Below are 21,799 nucleotides of genomic sequence, written 5' to 3' on the forward strand. Positions count from 1 at the left end.
AGCCTAAGACCCCATTTGACCCATCTAATTGATTACCCTATGTCCCTAGGGGTCCTAGGACCCTTAGAGACACATGTCATGATGCAATAGGTCAAATGGGGTCGTAGGTTAGCCTACCACCCCATTCGAACCATATGATCGATTACCCTATGTCCCTACATCTAGACACATGTCCAGATGCAATGGGTCGAATGGGGTCATAGCTTAGCCTACAATCCCATTCAACCCATATGATCGATTAACCTATTTCCCTAAGGGTCCTATGACCCCTAGGAACACATGTTGCAATGTAATGAGTCAAATGGGGTTATAGGTTAGCTTATGACCCCATTTGACCCATATGATCATTCGACTCATATGATCGATTACCATATGTCCCTAGGGGTCCTAGGACCCCTAGGGACACATGTCATGATACAATGACCTACGACCCCATTCAACCCATTGTATCGATTACCCTATGTCCCTAGGGGTCTTGGAACCTCTAGGGACACATGTTACGATGCAATGGGTTGAATGGGGTTGTAGGCTATCCTACAACCCCATTTGATCCATTCCATCACGACATGTGTCCCTAGGTGGAATGGGTCAAATGGGGATGTAGGCTAGCCTACAACCTTATTCGACCCATTACATTGATTACCCTATGTCCCTAGGGGTCCTAGGACCCCTAGGGATACATGTCATGATCCAATGGGTCAAATAAGGTTGTAGGTTAGCCTACGACCCCATTCAACCCATATGATCAATTACCCTATGTCCCTAGGGGTCCTATGACCCCTAGGGATACATATCATGATGAAATGGGTCAAATGGGGTTGTATGTGACTCATTATATCGATTACTTTATGTCCCTAGGGCTCCTAGGACCCCTAATGACACATGTCACAATGGAATGCATTTGAATAGGGTCGTAGGCTAGCCTACGACCCCATTTGACCCATTACATCAATTACCCTTTGTCCCTAGGGGTCGTAGGACCCCTAGGGACACATGTCACAATGGAATGCATTTGAATGGGGTTGTAGGCTAGCCTACGACCCCATTTGACCCATTGCATCAATTACCCTATGTCCTTAGGGGTCATAGGACCCCTAGGGACACATATCATGATGGAATGGGGTTGTAGGCTAACCTATGACACCATTCAATCCATTACATCGATTGCCCTATGTCCCTAGGGTTCCTATGACCTCTAAGGACACATGCCACAATGTAATGGGTCTTAGACTATGACCCCATTTGATCCTATGTACCCTAAGGACATAGGATAATCAATGCAATGGGTCGAATGGGGTTGTAGGTTAGCTTACGAGCCCATTCAACCCATATAATTGACTACATTACTATAATAATAATAATAATAATATTACTATATATTATATAATAATAATATATTGCTATATTATATAATAACAATAAAAATATATTACTATATTATATAATAATAATATATTACTATAGTTTATAATGATAATAATAATAATAATATAATACTTTTATTATATAATAATATATTATGTTGAAAATCTGATTGAAAAGATCATTTTTGAAGGTCAAAGAGGGAGATTGTTGTTAAAAGAATGCTTTCAATCATTGTTTTGTCATTGATGTCAAACCTGCTATGTGTAGGAATGACAATTGCTTATAAGATCCAAGTACTATCACTTAGTTGATTGATGAAGAGGATTTGATCAACAAGATGTAACAAGAGCACCTAAGGGAAAGGTTGAGTTATGATGTTGTAATGAAGTACAAGGATCAATTAAGACAATGGTAAGATGGTGTATTGGTAAGACACAGAGGTTGGTCACACCTAGAATCATTGGAGGAGTAAGTTGTAACAAGGTTGACTACAAAGCTTAAACTAAGTTCATTAGTGGGTGTCGAGCAAGCTAGTTGAAGCCAAGCAAATTCTCAGTTGGAGCCGAGAAAAAGAAAATTCTAGTGTGTGTTGAGTAAGCTTTAGTTGTCGAGTGAAGTTTAGGTGCAGAGCATCAGAAAATCTTAGTTGGCATCGACTGAACTTCAAGTGCCAAGCATCAATAAAAACGTAGTTGGTGTCGAGTAACATAGTATGTGCTGAGCACTAGTATTTCAATAATGCCGAGTTGCTGCATTATTGGAAATGTCAAAGATTCACCAAATTTGAGCCGACATAGTAGTTACCTTGAATTTTGTGAACCAGTTGGAGGATAAGGATGATGAGCTGGTGGCACAGAATTCTATATAAACCATTTTTGGGCAAATTCAAAAGATTATTCAAGAAGTTTCTAGAGGAAAAAAAATATGGGTTAGATACAATGAATCCTACCTAATCCATATGAATTGAAATTAAAGGATGGAAGAATTGAGCAAAAAAAGGAAGTTCTAGACTTCTATTTAAGGAGTCACAGATCAAGAAGCAAGTGCTGCTGCTGAAGTGCCAAAATTGCAAAGTGTTTAGAAGGGTGTCAAGGAGAAGGCATCTAGGAGAAGGAAGAGCAAAGAGGATCTACTTTGAAAAGTGGTTAGAGAGAGATGATTACACTGGTACATTGAGCATGGAGACTCAAGGAGACAAAGCTTGAAAGGAGGGAAAGCTAACAAAGTTGTAGAGATTGAAGACTGGGCAATGTGAAGAGCTAAAGAAGTGATCTAAGATTTGCAAGTTAAGTTTTATGTTGTAATCAGGTCAAAGACTTTCTAATAATATCTAGAAATTGTATTAGATATGAAAATTATATGGACTTAGGTTGTTTTAATAGCCATTTGTAAATCCTTTAACATGGTGGCATTCCAAGTGAATGTTCTAAAGTCCTCTAACTAGGCCCACTTCTAATAGGGTGGTTAAATCCTCTAACAAGGTCACATTTAATAGTGTGTTGTAAGCCTTTCATAGGGAATCACTTCAGAAGAGTGAGAATTGAGTAGCATGTTACTAGTGGTTTTCCCCAAATTAGGTTTCCATGTAAATCACTGTGTTATGTGTTGATCTTTTTATGTGTTATGCTTGTATGTTGATTTACAGTAACTTGCTGAATAGGAATGTTAAAACTTGGATGAATGAATGATTGAATGGGCTCACTACACTTAGTGAAAAATTTTGAATTGGACATGTTGGACCTTGAATAATTGATTCACCCCCCTCTTAGTTATTCTAAAGCATTTCTAACAATATTACTATATTATATAATAATAATTGATTTTATATAATAATATATAATATATATTATTTTATACACTAATATATAATAATATATAATAGTAATTGATTTCCCACACTTTTCCAATTGATTTCTCTCCAAATTTTTGGTGATGATTTTGGGTACCCGATATCATATCGGCTATCCGATCTTGAATCAGATACTCGATATGGGCTAGGTACCTAGATGGTTTTACTGGCATACTATTCCCAAAATATTCTCTATCACTACAAACTTGACAATCACATTGTTTTTGGTATTTTTACAGGTTTGGAGAAAAATGTTTGTTTGGGGCCCATTGTTTGAAAAGGTTACTACAAGATTTGATTAGGTGTGCAGTATTGTTTCCTGAATGGGGAACAATAGTCATCAAAAGGCTAGAACAAAAGGAAGGTGTCCAATGAAGATATTGCAACATATATAGGGAAAGAGATAGGGTAAATCACTGAAGGATGAGACAAGGTATGTTAAATGTGAATCAAGTTGACGATGTATTGATTGAAGGTGAAATCATGGAGCTAGAAAATGAATGTGTTTAGTTGGGAAATGGAAATATACCAATTGATAATGATAATGCTAGGATTGAAAATTTGGAGAATTAAAATAGACTAGTTCATAATTAAATGCCATGATTGACCATGTCGAAAATGAAAATGCATAGGAACGTTACATATCTTCTAGTTATGAAAATGCATAGGAACATTACATATCTCCTAGTTATAAAATCAAAAAAAACTATTTGCTTATGGGATTCAAGACTATATAAGATGTTTTTTGACAACAAGACAATGGTGGAGCAATGTCAACTCTTTATGCACTTATTAAAGATGCAAAAGATGAGACCTATGCTTTCCAAATTAAAGATTTGTGTTAATAAGAAAATGGAAAGAAATGCCATTATTGTGAAAAATATTTTCAGTGCTCTCAATAGAATTGGAAAAAATAGTAGGGGGAAGGATAAGAGAGCTGATCGAAGGGTTATCACAACCTCTTTGGTAAGTCATCATTTGAGAAAGGGTAAATATATGAAACAAAATTGTATTGACTTGAACCTAATTGTACTACTTTAAGAAGAGCACTTACTAGACGAGAGAGAATTGATGATCCTCTTCAAAATGATACATGAGATTTTGGTGGGAGACTTCCACATTTTTATAAGAAGCTAACCAATGATGTGAAGGAAAAAATTATACAGTTTTGGCACTCTAGCTCAAGAGTCTCACCTAATGCTAAAGATGTGTTGAAATTGAGAATTGGCATTAGAGACTGCACATCAAATCCTAAATATTATTTGGAGGTAAGTCAAAATATGTTGTTCAAATAATTTAGAGAGAGTCATCCAAGATTGCATATATCACAAAGGGCTTTTGAATCCATGAAGCCATTTTATTGTGTGCCACTTAATAACCAAAATACATGTTGCAAATATCATGTGGAGTTTTCTATGCACCATGAACTATTATGCTCCATCCATTCTAATTTGCATAGTAATGAAATGTTGGAGAATTGTGGTGCTAGTGGGCTTCCAAAATCACCAAGAGATTTTCTATATCAATTTTAAGTCCTAGATTTGATGGTTGTTTCTTTTATAGAAATGCTTGCTTAAATGAGAAGTGTTCAGAATGTGGTGGCTTATCCAAGTTTGACATATTTTTCTATGAGGTGTGTGAACAAGATATTTGGAGGACAATAGTAAATAAAATGTTATATGAATTGATGAAATACACGTTTAAGAGTGGAGTTGAGGGCTCTATATGTGAATTGGTTGCAAAAAAAATTAGTTTGGTTAGTTTTATTTCAGATTTCAAGACAAATATTTTCTACAAGTATGCAAGGCATAGTCATAGGTCTTAGAGGTTGGATCAACAATTTAAAATATGTAAGGAGAATTTTCCCATTGGCACTATTATATCAGTTGTTGACTTTGTAGAGAGCTACATAGTGTAGCCCCAAAATGAGACACAATCTCAGTATTAAAACTCCATCCAAATTTCTATTTTTGTCCACATAACATATAGACATGCCCCTAATAGTGTAGGAGATAATTTGAAGATTATTAAAGAGTACAATTTTTACATGAGTGATGATAGATCTTACTCTCATGAGTTTGTGCAACATTGTTTTGAGAATTATTTTGATTTCTTACAGGAGCATGACATTTCTATGGATAGACATATCATTTGGTTAGATAATTACACATGTCAACTCAAGAATGCTCACATGTTTCATTGGTTGTGTAGGATCCACATAGAGAGGGGGGTGCCTCCTATTTGGAGTTTTTTTGAGTTTGTCCATGGGAAAGGGGAACCTGATGGAGTAGGGGCATGTGTGAAGAGAGCTCTAGTTAAGGAGTAATTGAAGATTTTAGGAGTATAGCTTCTTGATGCTCATAGCATTCTTGATTGGTGTAGTTCAACATTATCATAGGGGGGAATCTTGATTCAATAGTACACATGTTCTTTTGGTTGGTTGAGGAAGGGTCCATAGGTGATAGATCATATTGTGATACTATTAGAGATTCATAAAAAATGCATTCATTCCAGAGCTTTGATTCTAGTACATGGACCATTTGGACATGACAATTAGCTTACTTTTGTCTTAGTTTTTAGTGTGATTGGGATCACTATGAGTCAACTGAGTGGGTGGACATATGGGTTCCACATTATCTTCATTTTCTATCATACCCTCTATTAGAAATGATGACATGGAGAGTTTAGTTGAGCATAACCATCTATCAGATCTTCTTCTGCCATGACATGTCTTTGCATTGGTTGAACCATAGGGGAATGATGAGAAATTAGATGATTGGTTAGCACATTATGTAAGAGGTAACTAAAATATTGCACAAAAAATTACAAATGATGATGGATTCACATATCCTACTAGTTTAGTTATTGTTGTTGGAACATGACTACAAACATACATACTTAGAAGGAACAAATTCCTACATTTGAAGACTATCAAAAGCACAATTTTTTTTTCATATATTTACATCTTATTATAGAAAAAAATGTGAAGTCATTAAAGAATCAAGTAAGACCAAATGTAAAATAACTTTTTACTATTGCTAATGTTGATCGTGAAGCTCTATTGGAGACCCTAAAATAGAGGGAGGACCATACAAGAACACTCAACTGGGTATATTTACTTCTTATGTTCTTTTACTCATAATAATTTCGTGAACCAAATTTTATCTTGTTTAATACAATTATTTATTGATATTTTTTATGATATTGGAATGTAGGTACATCATGTAGAGTAGCCATGCATGAAGATAAAAACTAAATAAGGAGCAGAATGAAGACAAATCTATTCTATTTTGATACTATGATTTTTAATACTACAATTTTTGGTAGTTCTGTATTCATGTAATAATGATGAAACACTTGAGATATTGTAAATGTAAACTTGTTTATTTAATGTAAGCAATAGAAATGTTTTTACTTAATGTAATTAATGTGGAGGGACCTAAAAAATGATGATTTTACTTAATACTAACACAAAACTTGCATTGCGCCCAATGCCAAAAACTTGAGGGAGCTAAAAAATAATGTTTTTTCTTAACACTAACCCTAGTGACACCTTTTTTTCCACTGGTGGAGAACCTCCAATGTTTATAGCCACCCCATACTGAAGAGTCTCCAAGGTGCTCTAAGTGCGTTTGGAGATTGATCTTCTGAGGGTCGTAACTCGAAGCTCACGAGGGATATTAGTGAGACGTTAAATGCTATAGGAAGGTCATATCAAGGTATACAATAACCTATCTCATTTCAAAAAGACTACATTCCATTTGGATTTGGCACAACGATCTTGCTTGATGCCAAAAAATACAATGTGCCTCAATTCATCGGTGCATCATTGCGTAACTTTGAAACTGGTGATCTTGACATCAAATTGTTAGCACCATTAGATTTAGATAGGTGGGTGAACCCTAGTGAAACCCTTATTTTTTCTAAGGAGAGCCTCCAACATTTGTGACCACCTCATATTGAAGAGTCTCCAAGGTGATCTAAGTGCGCTTGGAGGTTGATCTTTTAAGGGTCGTTACTCGAAACTCATAGGGGATATCAATGAAACATTTAATGATACAAGAAAGTTATGTCTAGGTCTATAATAACCTATCTCATTTCATAGAGATCACATTCCTTTTGGATTTGGCATAGCGATCTTGCTCGATGCCAAAACTTGTAGTGTGCCCCAGTTCATTGGTCCATCACTGCGTAACTTTGAAACTTCTGATCTTGGCATTGAATTGTCAATGCCATTATCTCCCTATGGGAAAGTGAACCCTAGTGACACCCTTGTTCTAGCCATGGAGAGCATCCAACGTTCATAGCCACCCCGCACCGAAGAGTCTCCAAGGTGCTCTAAGTGCATTTGGAGGTCGATCTTCTGAGGGTTATAACTTGGACCTTGTGGAGGATATTGGTGAAATGTCAAATGCTATAGGATGGTCATGTCAAGTTCTACAATAACCTAGTGATACTTAGCAACAACCCTATGTTGACCATAGAGCCCCAATAACATTTGCGACTAGTACATACTAAAATGTCTCATAAGACCAAAGATGGGCTCCTAAGACCAAATTAGCTAGGGATTTGGATAATTGTAGACATCTTAAGGGATTAAAAAGATCATTTCAAATTAAACATATATGATATAATTTCAAATTAAAAAATTCATCAAAATTTAATAGTAACGGTTGTTAAAATGTTCTTCACAAATTATTGCATTTGAATCAAATATAACAAACATGATCAAAATGAATGATATTCCATAAATATGAAAAATACATATGATCCATGATAAATTGAACAATACGATACTAAATTAGTATGTATATAGTTGTGTACATAAATGAAAAACATAAATTAAAATACATGTATCCATAGACAAATTACGCAAATATATATCAAAGTTCATGTATCCATAGATAAATTACGCAAATATATATAACAAATACATAGATCCATGAACAAAATGTGGTTGATCATGCCATCAAAATGTGTATAATATCAATGTTTTTATATACAATGTGGCATATGCCATCTCAAAATGTCTCATGATGCATCCTATGACAAATATACTATCCTATGTTGTTGGTGGATCATCAAAATGCAGCCTCTTCACTAAATTGGGTGGATCAAATGCCTCCTACATAAACAAAAAAGGAAAACCCAAAGTTAGACTACTGAATTTATATGAGTCTATGTATCTAACATTGAATTACTCAAATGCATAATGATCCCTTTTTCAATGAATATTTATAGTATTCAAATTTCATCATAAATACCTCTCTCATCGACCTCCTATAGTGGTCAAGAGTCCTCTCATATGTCAAAATTTCTGGAACTTAGTTGGTTGTGGCATGTATATATTCAAGAATATTTGTCAGATGGATATACAACTTAAAATATAAATTTATAACTCATAGAATACTAAATTTAGAAAATTTAATCAAGAATTCAAACTAAAACTTATGTCTATCAACTCCTCTTTTGGATATAATGGTTGTGTGAGCAAAGATATAAAACTTTGACATCCAACCCCTTGTGCACTAGGTGTTTCTTATGAGATACAAAATCCTAGTTGTTAGTATCATGGAAATCAATTTTGAATTTGTTTATGAAAATAAGGAAAATAACAAATAAATGATACTTATACATATGATGGGCTCTCCCTGTGAATGGAAATGCTAGAGGGTCTGTGATGCTGAATCTTCTCAGAATCATCACTAGTAGCCACACCTTGTACAATAAGAATGTAATTAAATTTCATTAGCACAAATATTTCACAAGAATGCATTGATGTTTAATCAATTTTAAAATACCTAATTACCTTTCCCTTGTTAATAGGTTGTGCCTCACCCCCCGCACTTTGCCCCCCAATAACAGGTGATACCTGTAAGATAAAAGAAAGAGCAAAAACCATATATGTTCCAATTTCAAATAGAAAAACAATGAGAACACAACATAAGTTACTATAGATGTCTCAAGGCAAAATAAAAATAGTTAAGTACGTGACATCATCAACCTATCTGAGCTCCTCTTTAGTCATCAACTAAACATGAATGAAGATTGCATACATGTATAAGTCAGTATGGGTTAAAATTACTCTATTATAAAGATTGACTTTAAATCACATATGTCATAACAAAAAAATGTATACACGTATTGACACAAAAGGATCCCATGCCTTTCCATGCCCCTCCTCTCTAACATCAGGGCATGTAGTCTGTATAGGCATGTCTAGTGTATCATCCTCCTCAAATACAAACTAATACTTAGAAAGATCACCTATGGGACCCAAACAAATATTCTTGCATGTTATGGAAGTATGAGGCACACAAACTTGTGATGAGCTTGCCAATGATGAACTCGTACTAGCATAATCAACATGGGGAGGCAACATAGACCTAGCCTGGGATATCAATAGCCTACTCAATCTATGGATGGCTATAATAGTCTGAGAGATAGCCTTTGCAATGATATCAGGATGTTGCACTAGAGGAGGGGGGAGACATCAGTAGGGGGGAAAAAAGTGTCATCTTTCTTCCACTGGAAAAAGGGTGTTCTCATGTATCTCCATATTAAATATAATTTATTCAAAATTATAGAGGAATCAATACATATTTACTAAAATAATCATCCATCAAATCACCATTATCAAATAAAAAATCAAACTTGAAAACATAGACTTCAATTCTGCCATTCGAGATAGGCCTTCATATAGAGATTCATAACTTTTTAACCAAATATTATTTCTTCAATCCAATCATCCACATTATGAGAAATTAGGTTTCCAACAACATATCCAAAAATTATAAACATCTAATGGTAGAATCCAAAGTTATGGTCTCTACACCAAGACCCATTTTCTATGACTCTGTTGAAGATGGTTAAAAACAAATTTTCACTAAAATGGTCATAACTTATACAAAATTTAACAAAAATGTACCAAATAAATTTTATTAGAAATATTATTCATTTCTCTTTCCACAAATATGAGTTTCATCCCTTCAAACAAAAAATAAATATTCATACACATTGCTTCAATATGATTGTAACTTGAAAATCTGAAAAATTGTCATCCATAGAATGCTCATAACTTCCTCAATAGTGCATGAAATAAAATAAAACTAGAAGATATGTAAGGATTATTCATTTTGCTACTCTACCATATCAATCATACATCATTTTTATGCTATACATGCATGTACAAAGCCTAAAAACAATAAGAGAACTAAGAAGCCAATCAAAATAACAAATTAGAATCACTCTAAATTTGCTTCAAATGCTATTGATTCCTTCCATTCTATTTTTCTTTGACCTTTGTTAGGATAAACCATGGACATAAATAAAAAACTACATGCAAATATAACCAATAATAGAAAATAATAGATCACACAGAAATGAACACAAGGCACCAAGATTTAACATGGTTCACCCAATCCCTGGGCTACGTCCACCAAAATAGCAAGTCCAATCTTATTACAATCTAGTGATTACAACCTGATTACAATCTGTAATCCCTTACAACTCAATACCACCGCAAGAACCAATTTCGCATCATGACATCATGAAAAATACCCAACCCTAAACCCTTTTATACAAGTATTAAACTGCTTTAGGGTTATAACATGTCGGCCACATGTTGGCCATAATATGTTGGCTATCATGTCGGCTACGGCCTGAAATTTTTTTTCGGGGTGATGCCCCGAACCCCACTATTTATGAAGTATGTATAGTACTTTCCTGATCAGTCACCATAATCTAACAATCTCCCACTTGGGGACTGATTAGGCTCCACACTAAACAACAATCTCCCACTTGGAGATTGATCTTGTACCAATACCACTACCACATGGGGCTCCCACTGGATCAAACCACCCTGGACTCTGCTGTTCTATTATTCATGTTTAGTCTAAAAGACCAACTAAAGCTGAAGAGGAGTTCAAATTTGTAAGAAATGAATAATGTTGAGCAAGGAACGAGAAACAATCCAAGTAAGTTAAGTGTGAAACAATGTTACCATGAGATAAGCAACTCCAAGAGCATACACCAAGATGGTTCAACAATGGAGACAAGGATTTTATAAGGGGAAAGAAAAGAAAACCCCTTGTGAGTTATTATGAATGAAGGCAAATGCCTAAAGAAGAGAGAGAGAGAGTGTTGGAGCAAAGGTAGCTCAATACAATAACATCAAGTGCTTAGAGTGGTGTGTAGTTGTGAAGAAAGAAGGAGGAGCATCTCTTATATAGAGATGAGAGAGGAGTTGCATTTGTAACTCCCATTTCTATGAATGCCACATTCATAATAGGTGTGTGCAAAGTGTCACAATCCTCTTAAGGAGGATAAACTAAATAAAGAAATAAACAAGAGTTGTCCTTACATGTGGAATAATGGACAAATAATGACATGTCCTCCACATGTGTACAAGTGGAAAAATTACATGTAGGGACCCTTGGAATATCCTAATTAAAATATATCCAAGGAAAGATTAACCTTTCTAACAAAATTCTCCCATGTTACAACCTTTGTCAACATATCTGCTGGATTTTCATTGGTATGTATCTTCTCCAGCTTTAACTGTCCATCCTCCAAAACTGACCTAATGAAATGGTACTGTAACTATATGTGTTTGGTCTTAGAATTCAGAGCTGAATTCTTTGCAAGATGAATGGCACTCTGACTATCGGTGAACAAATAATTATCCTTCTGAGGATGTCCCAATTCATCCAAGAAGAATTGAAGCCATATCATCTCCTTGGCTACCTCTATAGTAGCAACATACTCTGCCTCTGTAGTGGATAGAGCATTAATCTTCTATAACCTAGAAACCCCGCTCATGGCTGCCCCACCAACAGTAAAGACATAACGTGTAGTGCTCCCTTGGTATCAATATCCCTAGCCAAATTTGAGTCAACATAGCCCTGTAAATCAGTAGTAGAGCCCCAAAAGTGTAAAAACTTATTGGATGTTCCTCTCAAATATCTGAGAATCCACTTGACAACATTCCAATGCTCAAATCCTGGATGACTCATATACCTGCTAACGACTCCCACTACATGTGCAATATCTGGCCTAGTGCATACCATAGCATACATCAAGCTTCCTACAATTGAAGCATAAGGTACCTTGGACATCTTATCCTCCTCTTCTTGTGTCTTGGGACACATCTCCTTAGTCAATTTCAAATGAACAGGTAAAGGTGTGCTGACAGCTTTAGCATTCTCCATAGAGAAACATTGCAACACCTTCTCAACATAATCAACTTGAGATAGTGTCAATGTTTTGTTCTTCCTATCTCTGCAAATCTTCATACCAAGGATTTGTTTTGCTGCCCCCAAATCCTTCATAGAAAATGCATGTGCTGACTGGCATTTTAGCCCCTTAATATGATCCATGTTAGACCCAGCTACAAGCATATCATCAACATATAAACATAAAATAATGTAGCTATCATCATCCAACCACTTAAAATAAACATAGTAATCTGAATGACACCTATTATATCCATGCTCATGCATAAAAACTTTACAATTTCAGATACCATTGCCGAGGTGCTTGCTTCAAGCCATATAAACTTTTCTTCAATTTGCACACTAAGTTCTCCGTACCTTTGACCTCAAAACCTTGTGGCTAAGCCATATATATTTCTTCATCCAAATCACCATGAAAAAAGGCTATTTTAACATCCAGCTGCTCTAAATGCAAATCTTCAGTATCCACAAGACTTAAAATATTACGAATAGAAGTCATTTTAACAACAGGAGAAAATATCTCATCAAAATCAATTCCCTTTTTCTCTGCAAATCCTTTTACAACTAACCTAGCCTTAAATCTTTTCTTACCTCCTTCCTCTTCTTTCAACCTGTAAACCCATTTATTATATAAAGCCTTTTTACCTATAGGCAACTTGCACAAATCCCATGTCTTATTTTTCAGCAAAGAGTCCATTTCATCGTTCATTGCAGACTTCCATTGAATCTTAGTATCCACCTGCACAACTTCATCATAATTTTCAGGTTCACCAGCATCAGTAAGTAAAATAGAATACAAAGAGGGTGAAAACCTTTGTGGAGGTCGAATTTGCCTTGTTGACCATCTAACATTCACTGGTGTGTGTGGTATTTTTTGTTACAGTTGTTGCACATCATGAGGAATGGTTGGAACATCAGCTTTTGGAGTATCATCCAACACTACATAATCATCTTCTTTCTTCTCATGTTGCTGCAACAGATCTTTGTACAACACTTTCTCATTGAATATGACATCCTGATTTCTAACAATTTTAAGATTTTCAAAATCCTAAAGCCTATAACCAAATTCATTAATGTCATATCCAACAAAGACACATTTCTTTGATTTAGCTTCTAGCTTGGTTCTATTTTCAGAGTCTATATGAGAAAAAGCTTCACAACCGAAGGTCTTGAGAAAACAATAACTCGCCTTCTTACCAGTCCATTCTTCCTCTAGAATACCACAACCCAAAGGAGTAGAAGGACCTCTATTAATCAAATATATTGCAGTATTGACAGCCTCCACCCACATGTGTAAGGGCAGGTTGCTTGCATGCTCCATTATAGTCCTGTTCATGCGTTCAGCCACTCCATTTTCCTGTGGAGTCCTTGGAATAGTTTTCTGTCTACGAATACCATTAGTGGAGCAATAATATTCAAATTCATGACTGCAATACTCAATACCATTATCAGATCTGAGACATTTTAATTTCTTACCAGTCTCATTTTCAACCAAGCATTTCCATTTCTTAAAAGTTTGAAATACATCAGATTTCTATCTAAGGAAATAAACCCATAATTTTCTAGTTGTGTCATCAATAAATGTAACATAATAATGAGAGCCACCAAGGGAAGATACCTGAGCTGTTCCCCATACATCTATATGCACAAGCTCTAATTTCTCTTTTTTGTTTTCCTTCCCAGTCTTTACAAAACTCACTCTCTTTTGTTTTCCATACACACAACTTTCACAGAAATCCATATTAACACATTTCAAACCTGGTAAAACTTTCTTTGAATGAAGTAATTTCATACCTTTCTCACTCATGTGCCCAAGTCTATTGTGCCACAACGCTGTATCAGAATCTACAACATCTATTTGTTCTCTCTGCTCAACTACAACAATTGTTTCTGAACATTCATTTTTCTCTGAAACAATCAAAGTAGTAGGAACAATATGACCTGTACAAAGATATAAGGTGCCTACTTTCACACCTTTTTCTACTACAAGGGAACCTTTTGAAACCTTCCAATTTTTATCATTAAAAGTAACTACACAACCCTCATCACTGAGTTGCTCAGCTGAAATTAAATTTCTACTTAGCCTTGGAACATGTCTTACCTTATGTAGTAGCCAATGATTCCCATTCTGCAACTTAATCTTAATTTTTCCCTTTCCAACAATCTGACAGGGTTCATTATCCCCCAAATAAACAAGCCCAAAATCCCCTTGGACATAATCAATGAAATAACCTCTATGAGGTGTAGCATGAAAGGAAGCACTAGAATCTAAAACCCATGAATCATCAACACTCTCTAAAGATAGAAGCAAAGAATCCTCTTCGGATTTGTTACTTACCACATTTTTCTCCTTGTCTCCATCTGATTTATCTCCTTCATTTTTCTTTCGATTCCAACAATCTTTCTTTTTGTGCCCTGGTTTCTCACAGTACCAGCAATCATTTGGTCCTCTCGATTGAGACCTCCTCCCCTTTGACTTTCCTCTTGATTTCCCATGATTTCCAGAGTTACTTCCTCCTTCAGTTGTTCTGCCCCTACCTTGTGCATTCAAAGAAATTCCTGATGTAGATCCACCTAGGATTTCCTACGAGTTTCCTCACTCAAAACAACACCGATCACATCATCATATTTTAGGGTACTAGATCCAGGAACAAAATTACTCACCACCATTACCAAGCCATTCCAGCTTTCAGGCAAAGAACACAAAATCAAGAGAGCCCTAATTTCTTCATCAAAATTGATACCCACAGAAGATAATTGACTAGTAATAGTATTGAACTCATTTAAATGATCTGCAATAGATCCACCTTCTGCCATTTTCATATTAAATAAATGCTTCATGAGAAATACCTTGTTTGAAGCAGAGGGCTTTTCATACAGTGTCGCTAGGGTTTTCATCAAATCTTTTATCGTCTTTCCTTTTGTAATATTAAATGCCACCGATGGTGCCAAGCATAACCAAATGCTTCCAAGTGCCTTTCTATCCAAAAGATCCCATTCAGCCTCTAATATAGTTCCCTGATTCTTGGCTTTTCCTTCCAACGGCTTCCATAAATCCTTCTGATATAGATAGTCTTCCATTTGCATCTTCCATAACTGGAAGTTCTTCCCATTAAACTTGTCAACCCTCAGCTTACCCTCATCTACCATCGCTCCCACTCAACTGTGAGACTCCCACTTAACCGTGAGACTTTCCTGCAGAGGATAACTGAAAGACAACCTTGCTCTGATACTACTTGTTAGGATAAACCATGGACAGAAATAAAAAACTACATGCAAATATAACCAATAATAGAAAATAATAGATCACACAGAAATGAACACAAGGCACCAAGATTTAATGTGGTTCACCCAATCCCTAGGATATGTCCACCAAAATGGCAAGTCCGATCTTACTACAATCCAGTGATTACAACCTGATTACAATCTGTAATCCCTTACAGCTCAATACCGCCACAAGAACCAATTTCACATCACAACATCATGAAAAATACCCAACCCTAAACCCTTTTATACAAGTATTAAACCACTTTAGGGTTATAACATGTCGGCCACATGTCAACCATAATATGTCGCCTACCATGTTGGCCACGACCCAAATTTTTTTTCCACTATTTATGAAGTATGTACAGTACTTTCCTGATCAGTCACCATAATCTAACAACCTTACAATGAATTTTATAGTTTATTGGCCATTTTATAACTTAAAAATACCACCAATGACCTTTGGACTTCCTTTTACAACTTTAATGCAATTTTACATTGTTGCATTTTTTGCAACTCTTCACATTCTTGAAAGATTTTGAGACTTTTGACAAATGTGATGCCATGAATTTGCATAAACATTAAAGACATTGAAATGACCATTTAATAACCTTTTACATGGTTATCATCCTTTCAAGGGTCATTTTACAACTTCTTACATATTAAACCACTGAGGACCTTAATGATGACAATATGGACAACATTACATTTTTGTTACAACTTTTCTTTTCAGTTGGATTCTATTACATAGAATTACATTGAAAAAAATATGAATGAACATAAATCATTAAAGAATCAATTATTATCTCTTTTAATTAAATGATGGCTAGGTGCTCCTACACCATCCTCTTACACCCATGTTGGGCCTCATGTTCCAGTAGTTCACCTTGAGGCCCAACACAAATTTAGTATACATTTTTCTAATGAAGTAGAATGACACCTCTAAAATGTTGTGTGGATGCTTGCAAAAAACCACCCACCAAAAATACCAAAAGTTCATATGCATAGACTCATTTGTGCACCATTAAATTGATAATTTGAAATTTTTTTGATCTACTATTTTATCAATTTTTAGGTTCGCAAAAAGGTTAACTATATCATCTTTAGTTATGTTTAGGGCCACAACCTCATCATAGTCCAACCCATCATCAAACATGGCATGCATTTTCTCATGCCAATGAAGAGAATCATTTTTTTCATTGGTAAGTGTTTGAATATTATCCACTATAGTGTTTAACGTGGCTAACATGGGAGCCAATACAGGTATAGTGTTATATGTGGTTTGCAAACCCCTCAGTTTGATGAGATTTTCTTGTATCAAATCTTCAATTCGAGGAAGGTTTTAAGGGGGTAGAGGATCGTTTGGTGGATGGTTTTGAGGGGGTATAGGATTGTTTGGTGGAGGGTTTTGAGGAACATTATTTCATGGCTTAGTGTCATTATTCAGGTCAGGGTAAAATCATAGACCCGTATCACCCTTTTGTAAAGGAAAAGGCTAAAAAAAGTATAATTGTTCACCTTCAATGATATAAAACTAGTATTATTATTTAGAATTTGAAAATGAAGTAAACTAATGAAATTTGTAAAATTTGATGAATTTTATGACTATAAATTTTAACAATTATTTGGAATAAGAATTGATATATTTTCAAAAAAATTATAGTTAGTTGCTGAAAAATGCTGAAAATTAGGGGTCTAGTTCCCACCACAAAACTATATGATATATATAGAACATTCAAAAATAAAAATTGGCTTTAGACCTATATTTTCTCTTTTATAATGATTCAAATTTCAACAAACCTAAAATTGATAGTTTTTATCTCCCACAACATTTTTCAAAATAAATCCATTCTAACCAGAGTAAAAATTATACATTTTAGAAGAGGACTCTCTCCTCTAGAACGCCATATAATTTTTAATTTTTTTGATATGTTTTAATATTTTTTTCTTTCTCAAAATTGACATCTTTTTGAGTGTTAAAATATGTGCCTGTAGAGTTTTTAAATTACAATATACTATATCTAATTAAAACACTATAAACTCTATATGAGAATATTCTTGACTTTGAGCTCTATAAAATGGTGCTTCTATGTTAATAAAAAAAAATCAAAAAAATTAGTAAGAGCTATTGAAAAGTTAGTTTTTTGAAATAATTATATTTCTTTAGTAATTGGATATAGACTAGTATAAAACATGCATTAAATAGACATTTCCAATTGGAAAAGTGTGAGACCATATAGAACTTAGCTAGAATGAATTTATTTAGATCATATTTTTGAAAAAAATATTTTTTTAGAAAGAAATACTCAAATTCAGTCATTCTGATAAGTTAGCCTGAAAGGTGACACAACTTTGTACTTTTATTCATCAGCCATACCTAGTGAATTTCAAAACAACATTTCTATTTTAAAAAACCTAATTTTCATCAATTTCTATTAAAAGAAAACCTTATTTTGAACAATTTCTATCAAAAAATACCTAATTTTAAATAAAATTCATTCATAATCATAAAAAAATACAAAAATAAAATTGTGACCTATATCATATACCCATTCTTGGATCCAATACCCGAAATAGAGGCAAAGCAAAACATTGCGAATGCACATGCCTAATTTGTTCCCAATTTTTTAAAAAAATTGCTAGCTGCATGTTTTGGGTATCCAATCTCATATTAGATACTCGATATAATATTAGGTACCTGATACCAGATGAGTTTTGGCCCAACCTTTTTGCCTTGGTATCAAGATAAGTGGAAAAAAGTCAGAGCAAGTTTTGAAACGCTTTTAGATGTTTTAAAACTCCACTTTTTTCACATCACCACTTTTTGGCACACCTTGATCTTGCACATACTTGACATCTAACTTATATAGCATTCCAAAGTATTCACCCTTAGTTAAAAAAATAGATCCCTAGTCATCTTGCAACCACCATGGACAAATGTTATCGAGACTCTGACATCATTCAACTTAGTGATAGAAAGTATGTTTTAAGCCAAATTAGGTATGTGAAGTATTTTGTCAATTCCCTTTACTATGTTGTCAAGAAATTGAATTCTAACTCTTCCTCTACCAATAATTTTCAATGTAGAATCACTTGCTACTTGCTGGGAACACCTTTCTACCATTGTATGATTCATATTTTGAGAACCACTCTTTGTGAGATGTCATGTGAAATGATGCTCTTGAATCCACGAACCATACATCATGGGACATAGATACTGTCAAGGCTACTACGAAGTCATCAACATTACTTTGAGAAGATTTGATGTTAGAATTATATTTCTTCTTCTTATTTTTCTCCTCCTTGCAATCCCTTCGAATATGACCTTTTTGCCCACAGTTTCGATACTTCACCTTGGACTTCTTTCTAGGAGTGGCAGATCACTCCTAAGACTTTGACTTCATGTCCTTCTTCTTACTATTTTCCTTACCTCGTATACTCAGAGATTCTTTGGCCACCTTAGAGGACTTCTTTCACATCTTCTCTAATAGAAGTGAAACAACTACTTCATCTATTTTCAACTTGGTAGTTGTACTTACAATAGAAGTTACCAAATGATCCCACAAATCAGGCAATGAGCACAACAATTACATGCAATTCTCTTCATCATCAATGGACACACTAGCTGATGTCAACTATGCAATCACCATATTAAATGAGTTTAGGTTATCTTCCACTGTCGATCCTCCATCCATATTCAAAGAGTACAAATTCTTCCTTAGGAAAATCTTGTTTACCAAGGATTTTCCTTGATAAATTTCTCCCAATTTCTTTCACAAAGAATGTGTAGTCTTCTTTTCATGGACATTCAATAAAACTAAGTTTGCAAGACAGTCTTATCAATCCTCTAGCCTTTCAATCCATTAGTTCCCAATCTTCCTTTTTCATGCGTGAAGGCTTAACTCTAGACACGACACTACATAGGTCTCGATCAACTAGCATATCTTCCACTTTATGTTTCCATAACTCAAAGTTTGTACCATTTAATTTTTCAATGTCCACTCTTCTTGACATACCTACCATCTCAACTTTATAGACAAAAAAATTGCAAACACCCACTGAAACTAAAATGGTACAAATAACCAAACCCTACCCTATAAGGATAACATAATTGACCAGGATCTGATACAACTTTTTAGGATAGTAATGGTGTAGAAATGCTTTTTGAATGCCAAATTATTAGGGAAATATGTAAGAACAAAATTGCAAAGATGTCTAGGTAAATACAATATCAAAAATATCAGACACAAGACATAGACAAAATACTAGGTTTAACATAGGAAACTCTTTTAGGAAAAAAAATACCACTCAAAACCATGAGAAATTTTTTGTATTAGAATAAACAATTTACATACAAAAACTCTAGATTTTTCATAGGCTTAGATTGCCTTTACAATCAACTTAATTTTAAGCTCTACATTCTTTACAAATCTTGCAGACATTAAAACATCTTGCAAATTTGTTATAGAATTTGGTAAAGAAACTATTATAGATAAATGGTCTGCTAGTTCAACCATTGATCACTAAATGAGAGCATCACTTTAGTCATGCAGACACCTTTAGTGTTATAGGCACTTTAGTCACACAGACACCTTTGGTGATGCAGATGCTTTGGTCATGCAAACAAATTTGGTGAAATAGAGGATACTATACATGAAAGTCACCATACTTAGCATGACCATACCACTCAGAGAGATGTACATAATACTGAGTTCATTATGGGACAACATATATGGTGAAATCACTCACCATACTACATGTGCAAGTATGGAAATTTGTTGTATAGTGAGCACCTCAACATATAGCACACAAGTACCTCCACTGTATGGTGCACTACCATACTAGTATTCTAATAAGTTGTACCCTATTAGTGATCTATGTCATGATAGTAATTCAACTTAGTAGAAGAGGAACCATTGATTCATACATTTGGTCATCGTGCTTGGTTGAAAAGCCAGTGGTGTGAAGCTACTATGTGTCAAATTATGACCAAACACCTCTAAGTTAGAAACCACACTAGATGTGACACATATATCTCTTTGACTATATTACGATTTGTAGTAGGGGTGCTCTTATACTCCTATGGGCATGTTTCATTGGCCATTTTTGATTGATACATTAGCCTATTTGGAGCTTTTAGAAAGGCTAGAGTTGTCATTGCAATAAAAGATTGACCTATTAATGCTTGATACAACCAATATTATTATAGAACGATAGGAGGTGATTAAGCCATTCCATGAACCCTGTCAGGGATACTAGCCCACTACCAACAATCCCCCTCCAAGCATCACTCATCATGGATTACAAGATTTGAACCTATGACCAAGCTCTGATACAAATTGTTAGAAAGGCCAACATTTATGTTGCACCAAAAGATCTACCTGTTAATGCCTGATATAACCAATAGTCTTGTAGAACCATAGGAGACGGTTAAGCCATGTCACGAACCCTGCAATGGACACTGGCCCAATGCCAACATGAGCAACCTTGGATATTAATTTCAAGCGGTCAACAGGAAGAATTATTTGTAGATGACTTAAATAAGTGATGGGGTATTGTAAGTGTAGCCTTGTTGCCATGGTCCACTGAGATTCAACCTTTTTGCGCCTTGATTCATAGAAAAGAGAAGAAAACAATTAGAAGCCAAATTGTTTATTTCCTATTATGTACTATATTTTGAATCTAAAATTTTAATTAAATATTAAATTTATATCAAAAATATTTCATTTAATAAATTTTTTAAATTTGATATTATTAAATGACTATACAACTATTTTATTTAATTATAAAGTTTATAATTATTAATATCAAAATGAAAATATTATTTGAAGTAAAAGAGTTGGGAATTTTTTTTTTTGAATTACCATATAAATAATAAATTTGATTAGAAATAGAATATTACTATTATTATTTACTTTCCTATATGTAGTGTACATCCATACAACATGATTATCTTATTAGTTAACTTACTAATATGTAGGGATGGGCAAGAAATGGTTATCCAAAAATGCCATGTCTCATTTTTTTGACTTTCATAGTTCCTTTCTTATGTGGTGATTTAGTCAACCTTGACTTGGTCAAATTTTGT

The sequence above is a fragment of the Cupressus sempervirens genome, chromosome 1 (genome assembly GCF_028749045.1).
Source record: "Cupressus sempervirens isolate cs-2001-9-10 chromosome 1, ASM2874904v1, whole genome shotgun sequence".
Taxonomy (NCBI): Eukaryota; Viridiplantae; Streptophyta; class Pinopsida; order Cupressales; family Cupressaceae; genus Cupressus; species Cupressus sempervirens.